The 12,729-nt window shown below is 47.1% G+C and overlaps 1 protein-coding gene and 1 long non-coding RNA gene across 3 annotated transcripts in view; one reads left to right on the forward strand and one right to left on the reverse strand.

Annotated features, from left to right (window-relative positions):
• ELP4 (elongator acetyltransferase complex subunit 4) overlaps positions 1–12,729 on the forward strand; it is a 293,928-nt gene that overhangs the window by 205,690 nt on the left and 75,509 nt on the right. The window lies entirely within an intron of this gene.
• Positions 1–12,729, reverse strand: part of LOC123369945 — a 34,258-nt gene that overhangs the window by 6,901 nt on the left and 14,628 nt on the right. The window contains exon 3 of the long non-coding RNA XR_006579211.1: positions 3,226–3,614. This is a non-coding gene — a long non-coding RNA (uncharacterized LOC123369945). The remainder of the gene's footprint in view (positions 1–3,225; positions 3,615–12,729) is intronic.

The raw sequence follows: 12,729 nt of genomic DNA on the forward strand, positions 1-12,729 counted from the left end.
GAAGGATTCATGGCAAGTGCAAGGCACAGACAGGCTGCATTGCAAGAGGACAGAGTTTCAGTGCATGAGGAGAGGCTTGTAGTACAGTTTCTTGAGCAGGAATGTCGGCTGAGGGAGGCCAGCAGAAAGACTTGTTTGAAAGGCTGCTTATGCTTATGGCTCCTGCTGCACCCGGACCACATCTTGAGTCCCCCGCCCCACACACACACACGGTTCTTTGTGCTGCAGACCAGAAACAGTTTGGAAAATTACATGATGGAATTGCCCATACATTCAGGACTTAACAGGAGCTGAACAGGAAAAATCTATCCCATGCAGTCCTCCACTCCTATGCTGACCCTTTCAACTCTGCAGGCCTTCACTCCCATGTAGACCCCTGCCACTGTGAATAGCTCCACCCCAAAGGAGAATGGGTGGCCAGGAGATATGCAACAATAGGGGATTTATTGTTTGGAACGGGTTTCACTATTTGCACTGTTCATTTCATTTTGGTTAAAGATTTTTGGGTTGGTTTATTATTGGTGTTTTGGTATGCTAATTGCAGCTGGCCTCCCTGGCAGTGGATTAATATTGTGTTTTTCTAATATATGTTCAAAATCAAAGGTTTTTATTTTAAGAAATTTTATTGCCATATGTTCATCACATCATATAAAGTGTATTTCAACTAATAAAGGTAAACACATGATAAGGGACAACTAGGAAGTTGTATGCAAACACTATTTCTCAATACATTTCTCTACATCAAGCCATACTGATAATCCACAGTTCTTGTAACTCACCCACCTTCCTGGCCCCCCATCTCATAAACAATCATGTAATTCATAACTACAATGCATGTCAATCCACCAGACACACACACATCATTTCATGATGTGACAGTACCTCATTTATTGTAAAGATTGTACAAATAGATTCATAAATGTACTGTTCTCCCTCTTCTATTGTCCCATACAAGTCCAAAACGTGGGAGCACAGAGCATCCCTGATTCATGTTGACTGGGTGCATCCTGCCCCAGCAGGGATAGGTACACTTTCTGGTTGAGTGTACTGGTTCAATTACTATCATAGCTCTATTCAGGGGCAAATGGCTCCTTTGGCACAATCTTCACAAAGATTGTGAAGAGCATAGTGAGCCACAATAATGCAGACAGTATTGATGACAAAGGCATCCAAACGTGTCTGTAAACACCGCCAGCAAGATTTCAGTCTGCCAAATGCACATTCAGTCACCATTCTGCAATTGCTGAGAGTGTTTTTAAATATTCTTTTGCTTGGCCCTCTGAGATCAGGATATAGTTTCATAAGCCAAGGCAAAAGTGGGTATGCAGAGTCCCCCAAGATAACAGTGTGGCCATTAACTCCATTAATGACAATGTCATTTGTTAGGAATTGTATCCCAGCCTGTCCATGAATGTAGAGTCCTGATTGTTGGAAAACCCTGGCATAATGAACTTTTCCAGTGTATCCCAAATCAATCTTTGTGGTCCATAAGGGCCTGCATAAATACGGTGGTGTACCCTTTGTGTTTTATGTACTCCTGCTCCTTGAGGAGGGCAAACTATGGGCACATGAGTCCCATCAATGGCCTTTGCACAGTTTAGAAACAACCATGCTCTCAAGACCAGCAGTTACTTCAGGGATATTGTTTATGCCCATCACCTTTGGGTAAATCACATGGCTGATTGCCTCCCAAACCTCCATGACCACTTTATCCACAGTTGACTTTCTAATGCTGAACTTATTAGCAATGGACCTGTAGCAGTCTGGGGTGGCTTGTTTCCAGATGTTTATAGAAACCCACATGTGGACTGATATGGGTGCCCTCATGCATGTGCCATGAAACTGGAGGATCAGGCAAGCTGCTCACAAATCTACAAAAATGTAGCTTTCTTCATGCAAAAGTTCTGAATCCACTGCCAGTCATCCCAGGTCTGCATGATGATGTGATCCCACCAGTCTGTGCGTGTGGCCCTACTCCAGAAATGCCAGTCTACAGAGGGGGCCTCAGTAGCTATATGAGAGTCATGAGTAACATCAGACAATTTGATTCTGCCACATCTGAATCATTCTTCTTCTCCATCAGGCACTTTTGGTAGCCCAGAATGTCCAGCAGTATCTCATGGATGCTCAAGCCCATTGGTTGAAATAGCAGTAAAAGCGTAAGCTAGAGAAGCTCTTCAAATAGTGACACCTCCATCTTGCTAGGTCCAGTTGCCAGGAATGTGCAGACCCAACAGACAGCTTGGCAGAATCTTTTGGGAACTTGGCAGACTACAACTTCCTGAAACGTGCAGGTTGGATCATCAAGTTTCCCTGCACTGCACCACAAACCACGAGCAGCCACAGCTAGGGAGGATGCTAGGAAGCTTGGGAATGGTGATTTGCCTCTGGTCTGCACACTGCAGCATGGATGTGCTGGAGCCCCAGGTTTGGGACCCAGTCCAGAAATTTTAAACCTAGAGTCCACAGGCAGTGTGGACGCTCAAGCTCTAGGCTTGCAAACCAAGGGTCCACTGACTCAAGACCCACTAACCCTGGGCTTACATTGCAGTGTAGACATATCCTAAACCACAAGGCCAGTTTTCAGGTAGTGCAGTACTATAATGTTTTTTGTCCTACATTTATGTCCATTGCCAGAGTTCATTTTGTAACCCAAACATTGCTTTCATTTTAATTTAAAATGTATATATCTCTGACAAAACAGTCCTAGTCTGTTGATTTTTTTTTAAGTGGACTATGATACACTTTACTCATTCGATTAAAAACTGGGAAAAGGGATTTCTTGAATTTCTGATAACTTAATTTCAAAAGCCTTCCTCTTCCCATAGTTAAAATAATATTGTGTTAGTGAAGCCTAAAAATTAAACATTGTGCTTCATTGGTGCCATATTAATGATACCTTGATAAGTACATACACATAAAAATGTAAGTTAGAAAGGGTATTGGTTAAATATTTTAAATAAGTCTTTATCATATTGTTCTGAGTGATGTCAAATACAATTTTTATTTTAAAAAGATTTTAGTTAGAATTTAATCTTTGAAAATATTAATAACAGCTTACAGCAGGTAGGCTATAAAATAACACTGTATGCTGTCTATTTAGTTTCTGGTTGAAAAAGCACAGCAGTACTTTAGTTCATTACCTTTGAAAAAAACAGTAACAAGATAATACAGCTGCCTCTGATTAAGATGTAAATTCTTTCTAATTAGAATGTAAATTCTTACATTTAAATGAAGACATCAATTGTCAGGATGCCATATGATATCTTATTCCACCTTGCCTGAATGAAGCCCTCACTGTTCATCTATGGCACTAAAATAGTTTTGCTATCCCTTTGTTCTCTGATTCTTGTAATATTCTCTCTTCATGTTCCCTTTTCACATTGCTTTTGTTTGTTTTCCCCCTTGCATCTGATATTGTTGTGTCTTGGGATTTTGCAGAAATTTGGATTGAAAATTGAGTTCAGTCAGTGCCAGTATTTGCTTGTGCCTCAATTACTTCTGCTGAATTTTCCTCAATGCAAATCAGGCAGGTTGCATAAAGTGGTGCATGTATTTGAAATAATTAATTTTCCGTAAAATGATGGATCAAGTCCAATCAATCTTCATGAAATCTAAATAAAAGAATAGAGAATTAGAAATTAATTAACATTTTGTGTTGTTAATACTTTATTGTTTGATGTAAGGTAGCAATAATAAGTTTTATTGTTGAGTATAACTTTTTCTTTATGAAACACTGATGATAACCTTTTGTCACAATCATCTTGGAAGAAATATACTCAAAGCATTTCATTTCAGAAAAATTCATTCTGTGTTCATAACAATACCTAAACAGATATTTTAAAGTACAAAAATGACAGATAAGCTGTGGTGAGTTTAGAAATGGACACATTAAGCTGTTTATACCATTCATATATAGACAAGCTGAAAATAAGATAACTTGCACCTACCAACTGAATTTAAAGTATTTAAATCTGCCATTACATTAGATCTGGACATAATACTGAAGATTTAAAACACTTTGACTGAAAACTTACCAGTTGCAATTTTTTTCTGAAGCATCTTATCAAAGAAGATATGTATTGGAAAAGCTTAAAGTCTTCTAAGAAATACATGGAGATTTTGTTGTTGGAAAACATTGACAGTCAACCATATTCCATCGTGCATATTCTTAATTTTTTATTTTCTAGTCCATGTTTTAAAACACAGTGATCCATGTCAATGAGTTTCTCGATGTACCAAGCTTGTAATATGCAATGACTCCTTTGTAGAATAAGCATAAATGTCAATGTAAATAACATATAATGGTTTTATGTAACATATGGATGTATAGTTAATACTGAATACTGTTATGGACTGAAACACGCTCTGGACAAATAATAGGTATTCTTCTTCGAGTGCTTGCTCATATCGATTCCAATTAGGTGTGCGCGCGCCGCATGCACGTTCGTTGGAAGATTTTTACCCTAGCAACACTCGTGGGTCGGCTGGGCGCCCCCTGGAGTGGCGCCGCTATGGCGCCGGATATATACCCCTGCCGACCCATCCGCCCCTCAGTTCCTTCTTACCGCCTGTGTCGGTCGTTGGAACAGTGGAGCGCGGCTTAGCTGACCTCCACCTCCCTAGCTATTCGCTCGTTTTTTCATAGTTTTTGTGTATATAGTTCAATATTTTATATTTCTAGTTGAGTTTTATTAGTTTAGTAGTAGTTAGTGTAGATAGTTAAGAGGGATTGGGGCTTAGCCCCTTCCTCTCACCCAGTACCGGGGTCCATGCCTGGTTCACCGAGCTTTAAACCGTGCTTCACCTGTCATAGGCCAATGCCCACAGGAGATCCTCACAACTCCTGTCTCAGGTGCTTGGGCGAATCCGACCTCGCGGACAAGTGCGGCATTTGCAAAGCGTTCAAACCCCGGATGAAAAAGGAGCGAGACATTCACCTCAAGCAGCTCCTGATGGAGGCAGCTCTCACTCCTCCATTTTCGGCACCGGCCACGGCACCGGGGACGAGTGCATCTTCTGCACCGGAGTGCACTGGCACCGTGAAGGCTCCTCGACATCAGCCATCACCGGCCCAAACTCCTGCCCGGCACCGTTCACTCTCCCCGCGTGTCAAGAAGTGCAAGGCTCCTGCGGCCCCCGCACCTGCAACGCAGTCGGAACGCGCATCAAAGTCGGACCCAGCACCGTCAACTGCCGCGGCACCGACACCTGCTGCACCGTTGATTCCGGTCTCGCAAGAGCCGTCGAATCCAGTGCCTATCAGCTCCCCGGCACGCGCCGCGGTTGAGCTTATCGTACCCTCCACGCCGGAGACGTTCTCTACGGCAAGGGAGTTGATTGCCTTGACGGACCCCGGGCCACCTCAGCCCCCGGCACCGCCGGTGCGGGCTGTTCAATCATTAGGCAAGCCTGCCCTGCTGAGACCTCCCTCGCCAGGCGCCACCGAATGTCGTCGCTCAAGATCCAGATCCCGCAGACGTTCGCGGTCCTGTCATCGATGCCGGTCCCGGCGCCGCTCGCAGTCCCGGTACCGCTATCCATCTAGGTACCGGTCGTACTCGCGGCACCAGTCAAGATCCCGTTCGCCGACCTGATACTCTCGGCACCGATCCAGGTCCCGGCACCGTTCGCGGCACCGTACCTCTCACAGCCGGTCGAGACGTAGGGATTCGAGACTTTGGTCGACCTCCCGGCACCGTGCTGGTAGCAGGTCCTGATCTCCTTCCCGGTACCAGTACGACTCCCGGTACCGTTCTCCGGTGCCGCATGGGGCACACGGATCATCGGGATACAGAGGCCCTCCCCAAACGGGCTCAGCTCCTCCATGGCCGTCTCAGCATGCATCGGTCTCCTCCCATGCGGACAGTGCCTTCTATGGGGACTCTGATAATCACAGCAGAGCCACCCAAAGAGCCCACGGCCTGGACCATGGACCACAGGCCCTTTTGGACACCTTGGGCATATCACCAGGCCCAAGGTGAACCTGCTGTGACATCGCGTTCTGTTGCTTCAGAACACTGCGTTCCAGAAGCAACGGTCAGCAGGCCTCCCCCGGCTGGTACGGAGGAAGCTACAGCCCCTGCACCAGACATCCAGGCTTCCCCAGCTCCCGATGTTCCCCAGGACCAGGAGCCTCTTCAGGACCCACTCGTCCCGGGACTTTCTTCCTCCTCTTCCCCGGATGAGGCTGTAGCAGGGACATCATCATCGGGACCACCTCCCATTGACCTCAGGTCACATCAGGACCTCCTCCGGCGGGTCGCCCAGAATATCAACTTGCCAGTAGAGGAGGTCCCAGAGGTGGAGGACCCAGTGATAGATATATTATCGGCGGAGAAACCCACCCGAGTGGCCCTTCCCTTCATTCGTTCAATCCAGGCTAGGGCAGATACTATCTGGCAATCTCCGGCGTCCATCCCGCCGACAGCCAGAGGGGTCGAACGCAAGTACATGGTGCCCTCCAAGGGGTATGAGTACTTATATGTACACCCCCCTCCCTCTTCATTAGTTGTACAGTCCGTTAATGAAAGGGAGCGCCACGGCCAACAGGCCTCTGCCCCAAAATCAAAGGAGGCCAGACGAATGGACCTATTGGGACGAAAGATCTATTCCGCGGGAGGCCTCCAACTCAGGGTAGCGAACCAGCAGGCCCTGCTGAGCAGGTATAATTACAATACCTGGGAGTCAGTAGGGAAGTTTTCAGAACTGCTTCCACAGGACTCCCAACAAGAATTTTCAGCATTGTTGGAGGAAGGCAAAAAGGTAGCGTGAACCTCGCTCCAGGCCTCACTAGACGCCGCAGATTCGGCAGCTCGGACAGTCGCCTCTGGCATCGCCATGCGACGTATTTCGTGGCTTCAGGTGTCAGGCCTGCCACCTGAACTTCAGTACACGATCCAGGACCTACCATTTGATGGCCAGGGCCTATTTTCACAAAAGACAGACCCCAGGCTACAGAGTCTGAAAGACAATCGCGTAATCATGCGTTCGCTCGGAATGCATACGCCACAGACTCAAAGAAGGTCCTTCCGCTCCCAACCTCAGCACCCTTACCCCCCGCCTAGGCCAAGGCAGGACTTTGCCAGATGACGAGGTCGTCCTAACCGCAGACGCCAGTCTGGACCTCAAGGGGGTAACAATACTGGTTCCACCAAGCCATCTTCGGGACCCAAATCAAACTTTTGAGGGTGCGCCCGAGAGCAGTGTACCAATGGCCTCCCCGGATCCCTTTCAGTTCTACAGCCGCCTTTCCTCCTTCCTCCCTGCGTAGTCCCAACTAACCTCGGATCGTTGGGTCCTTCGCACGGTGGAGTCTGGATACCACCTGCAGTTTATTTCAACCCCTCCCTCCCACCCCCCCTCCTCGTCCCTCTTCAGGGACCCCTCTCACGAGCAACTCCTCTTACAAGAGGTACTCAGACTCCATGCGATCGGAGCTATAGAGGAGGTACCGGAGCAATCAAGGGGCAAGGGGTTTTATTCCCGATATTTCCTAATCCCCAAGGCGAAAGGTGGCCTTCGGCCTATCCTGGACCTGCGAGGACTGAACAAGTTCATGAAAAAGTTCAAGTTCCGCATTGTATCCCTGGGGACTATCATCCCTTCTCTGGATCCCGGAGATTGGTACGCCACTCTCGATATGAAGGACGCGTATTTCCACATTGTAGTTTACCCTCCACACAGACGATATTTACGGTTTCTGGTGAACCACCAGCACTTTCAGTTCACAGTCCTCCCCTTTGGCCTCTCCACGGCCCCGCGGGTTTTCACGAAGTGCATGGCTATAGTCGCAGCCTCCCTCCGTTATCGTCGAATACAAGTTTTCCCATACCTCGACGACTGGCTTATTCGAGGGACCTCCGAGGCACAAGTCACCAGACATGTGCACATCCTCAAGGACCTATTAATGCGTCTAGGCCTGATGATCAATCTAGAGAAATCCACTCTAGTGCCTACGCAAAGAATAGAGTTCATCGGGGCCACGCTAGACTCCACTCTTGCAACAGCCAGTTTGTCTTTGCCTCATTTTCAGGCAATCGTATCACTCATACAAACGCTTCAAAACTTCCCGACAACCTCGGCCCGCACTTGCTTCCGCCTCCTCAGCCATTTGGCAGCTTGCACATTCGTGACAAGGCACACCAGGCTGCGCATGTGTCCCCTTCAAACTTGGCTCGCCTCGACCTACTGCCCAGGCAGGGACGCCATGGACATGATACTTACCATCCCATCAAACATCCTAGCCTCCCTCGACTGGTGGCGGACGCAGTCCCTGGTGTGTGCAGGCCTGCCGTTCCATCCACCGCAGCCCTCTGTGTCCCTAACAACGGACGCGTCATCCCTTGGATGGGGTGCTCATCTGGGGCACCTTCGCACTCAAGGCCTCTGGTCATCTCGAGAGTTGGCGTTACACATAAATGTCCGAGAACTGAGAGCAGTCCACCTGGCGTGTCAGGCGTTTCAGAGCCAGCTGCAAGGTCATTGTGTCTCAGTCTTCACAGACAACACAACGGCCATGTATTATATAAACAAGCAGGGCGGGACACGATCCTCTCCCCTTTGTCAGGAAGCGATTCAGCTATGGGACTTTTGCATAGCCCACTCAATAGACCTGGTAGCGTCCTTTCTCCCAGGAGTTTGGAACACTCTGGCAGATCAACTGAGCAGATCCTTCCTCTCTCATGAGTGGTCCATCCATCCGGACGTTCTCCATTCTGTCTTCCGGAAGTGGGGGTTTCCCCACATAGACCTCTTCACCTCCCGAGAGAACAGGAAATGCCAGGTGTTCTGCTCCCTGCAGGGTCGCTCTCCGGGCTCCCTCTCGGACGCATTCCTAATTCCGTGGAACGGGCACCTATTTTATGCCTTCCCTCCATTTCCACTCATCCACAGAGTCCTTCTCAAGCTCCGCAGGGACAGAACCCACCTAATCCTGATCGCTTCAGCATGGCCGAGGCAGCATTGGTACACCCTGTTGCTCGACCTTTCCGTGGTGGATCCGATCCCCTTGCCACTCTACCCGGATCTCATATCTCAGGACTTCGGCAGGCTTCACCACCCGGACCTGCAGTCCCTTCATCTGACAGCGTGGCTGCTCTCTGGTTGAGCCAATCGGAGCTGCGTTGTTTGGATGCAGTACAACAAGTGCTACTGGGAAGCACTTGCTACTGGGAACCGTCTTTTCATATGAGTTCATATAACTATTTCAGTTATAACTCATATACCTGGAACACAAATTTACTTACAACTATTACATCTAGAGATAAGTAGCAGAAGAATCTTGACAGCAAATTTTAAAAACTGGTAGAAACTGCTGAATAACAAGAGTCAGTTATCACTAGTGATATTCACAGTTAATGTCATTCATGGTTAATATTATTATTATTATTATAGGACTTGCCATAAAATCTTTCGTTAATGCTAGTGCACTATTTTTTCTGAATTGAATTGTAGCAGGTGTCACTTTATTAACAAACACAAAAGCCTGAAGTTGTTTTAATGTTATATTGTCTGAAATAGACTGAAATAGAAAAACACTGTAAATCTAGAAAATGCGACTTACTGAAAGCTTTTGCTTCTTCATTTGCTTTGTTTTTCATTTAACCCATCAGTATAAAATTTGATTAAAAAAACTCTCAGTAATATTAGGTATGTATCATCATAGCACTCACATCAAGTAGATTAAATATACAGTACTGTGCCATTATATAGTTGCTCTTACAAATAAAGACAATAAAAACTGTTTGAAAGATAAATCGAAATACCTTAATTCTGCTTTGCATCACTTAATAGTACACAAAATTGTTTATTCCTATGAAGCCCTCAATCCTTGCAAACAGTTAAACACATACTTAACTTTACACATGTGAGTAGTCTGACTTCAATGGAACAACTTATGTATAAAGTTAAGTATATATTTAATTGCTGGAAAGATCAGAGCCTTGGTCATTATTGTTATACCTTTAAAATACACATAAGTTTTTAAATCTCTTGTAAATAGTATTAATACATAGGGTTAAGTCTAATTTAGTGTGGTTTTAATATATTTGTGTTTGTACTCATGATAGTTTTGTACAGGAGGTATTATTGAAAAAAAGATCATGAACAGTAAGTAACACAAAAACTCATTACATAACCAGGTATAACTCAGTGACATAATTTGGAGAAACCTGGTGATGTGCAACATCAGAATCTTACTTTAAAGTGTTTGAAAAGCTTTTCTGTAACACAGCCAGTTTGGATGAAAATTATGCTGAAAGTGGGCGTTCTGCAATTACCCCTTAGGTCGGTATAACTGCATTTCTCAGGGGTGTGGATTTTTCACACCCCTTTGCACCATAGTTATACCGATATAGGTCTATAGTGTAGCCCTGACCTGAGAAAATAAGGCTAAGTCTACACTAGCACTTCTGTCTGTATAAATTATGTTGCCCAGCAGTGTGAAAAAATTCCCCTAAGCAACATAAATTACTGACAGATGCGCCAATGTGGACCATGCTATGTCGGCAGGAGACCCTCTCCCACTGACATAGCTACTGCCGTTCCTTGGGGGTGGTTTAATTATGTCTATGGGCGAGCTCTCCCCCACCAGCATAGAGTGGGAGATCTTATAGCACCACAGCTGCATCAGTATAGTTGTGCTGCAGTAAGCTCTCTAGTGTAGACATGGCCTAACTCAGAATGTCACTGCTAAATACAAGGTGGAACAGATTGTTTAACATAAATAGTTAATACATATTTCAAGGGACCGTTCAAGGTGAAGTGGCCCATTGACACCCCTCCCATCATAGGGAGAAAAGGAAGAGGGGGGAGGATGCTAGTGGGTTACAGATTGTTGTAATAAGCTGTAAATCCAGTGTCTCTATTCAGTCCATAATTTTTAATGTCTAGCAAAGTATAAATTGAATACTGGGGGAATTTTGCACCACTGCGCTTGTGCAGAATTTCATGTCCCCACAGATTTCTTTGCTTCTCCGCAGAAAAAATGACTTTCTGACAGGGAAGTAAAGGGAAGCTGCAAGCACAGTCATACACCACTCTCTAGCAGTGCAGGTACCCATTTCAGACACCTGGCATAGCCAGCAGAGAGGTAAATCACCATGGGGCTGGAGAAACCCCAGCCAGTGGCTCCTACCCTGAGCCAGGATGAGCTGCTAGTCCTGGCTGGGCTGGAGGTAGGAGAGGATGGGACTTCCTCTTCCCCTGCAAGGAGTGGCTGGGGCCGTGTTAGAGCCACACCCAGAAACCTCTCCCAGCTGCAGGAAGCTTAGCATCCTCCCCTGCTTCCTGCCCCCATTGCTCCTCGGCTGCGGGGGGAGGGGTCACTGAATGGGGAGCTGCTCCCACATCCTCCCAACCTCCATGCATCTGGATCTCCCATACCCAGACACCCTGCCAAGCCTTACCCTGTACACTCAGAACCCCCCCCAGCCCTCCTTCCCCCCACCCCACTGAACCTCAACCCCTGCATTTGGAGCCCCCCTGCACTCAGACCCCCTGCCTCCGAACCTTCACCCCTGCACCCAGATCACCCCACACTGAGCTCCCTGCACTCAACCCCCACACTGACGAGCCCCGCCCTCCCTGCACCACCCTGAGCCCACACATCCAGATCCCCATGCCACTGACTCCCAACTAGCTACACCCAGACCCCCACCCCACCAAGCCCCACTCCCCCACTGAGACCCCCACACTCAAACCCCTATGCTGAGCCCCAGCCACCTTCACCTGGAAGCCCCTGGAGAGTCCCATTGCTCCTGACCCTGGAACCCCTCCCCCAGTGAACCTCTGTGCATCCAGATTCCCCACACCTAGACCTTCCACTGAGCTGCCTGCACCCAGATTGTCTCAAACAGAACCCTCTCACCGCACACCTGAATCCTCCCACACTGAGCCCCTTCACACTGGGATCCTGCCTGGTTGAACCTGCCTGCCCCATACCTGGTGTGCCTGGCACAGAGGGGGAGGTCCCCAGGGTGTTTCTGGGGCAGGTCCAGGGCTTGTACTATGCGAGGGTTGGGTGCAGCCTCATCGCTGAGTCTGTGTCTCGGGTGGGTGTGGGTGGGTTGCAGGGTGATCTCCCACCTTCATGCAGCCAGTGGCCTGTTCTCCCCACAGCCTCTGCATTTATTATTGACAAATAAAATTTGCAGAATTTTAAAATATTGTGTGAAGAATTTTTAATTTTTTGGTGCAGAATGCCCTTAGGAGTAATTGAAGCTCCCAGGCTCGTCTTTTGGAAGTGTTGTGCAGGTTTCTTTTGAAGAAGAGGACTGATAGGTCAGATATAGAGTGATTGCTTTGTGAAAAGTATTCACCCACAGGTGATAGTGTTTTTGTTTTTTGGGGGTTTTTTTTGTCTCTTGTCTTGTCATTTTTCTATGAGAATTTATTTGAAAGCATATTGTCTGGTTTCATGCACATAGTTGCTATTGGGAGATTTAGTGCACTGAAGGAGGTACACCACATGTTGTGATAGGCACATGTAGGACCCAGGCTTTTAGAAAGGTGTGTTGTGGGAGGTATTGATCATTGTAGCAGTGGAGATATGTCTGCAGGTTTTGCATCTATTTTCTGGCAGTATCTGGTGTGGCTTTGAGTTGGTGTGTCCTGGTCTCTGTGGAGCTTGCTTCTGATGATTAGTTTGGGGTGGTGTTTGAAGGCCAGCTGAGGGGGTTCAGGAAAGATTTCTTTCAGGATGGGGTCCCCATTGAGTATGGATTATAG

Source organism: Mauremys mutica, chromosome 4 (assembly GCF_020497125.1).
Source record: "Mauremys mutica isolate MM-2020 ecotype Southern chromosome 4, ASM2049712v1, whole genome shotgun sequence".
In the NCBI taxonomy this organism is placed as follows: Eukaryota; Metazoa; Chordata; order Testudines; family Geoemydidae; genus Mauremys; species Mauremys mutica.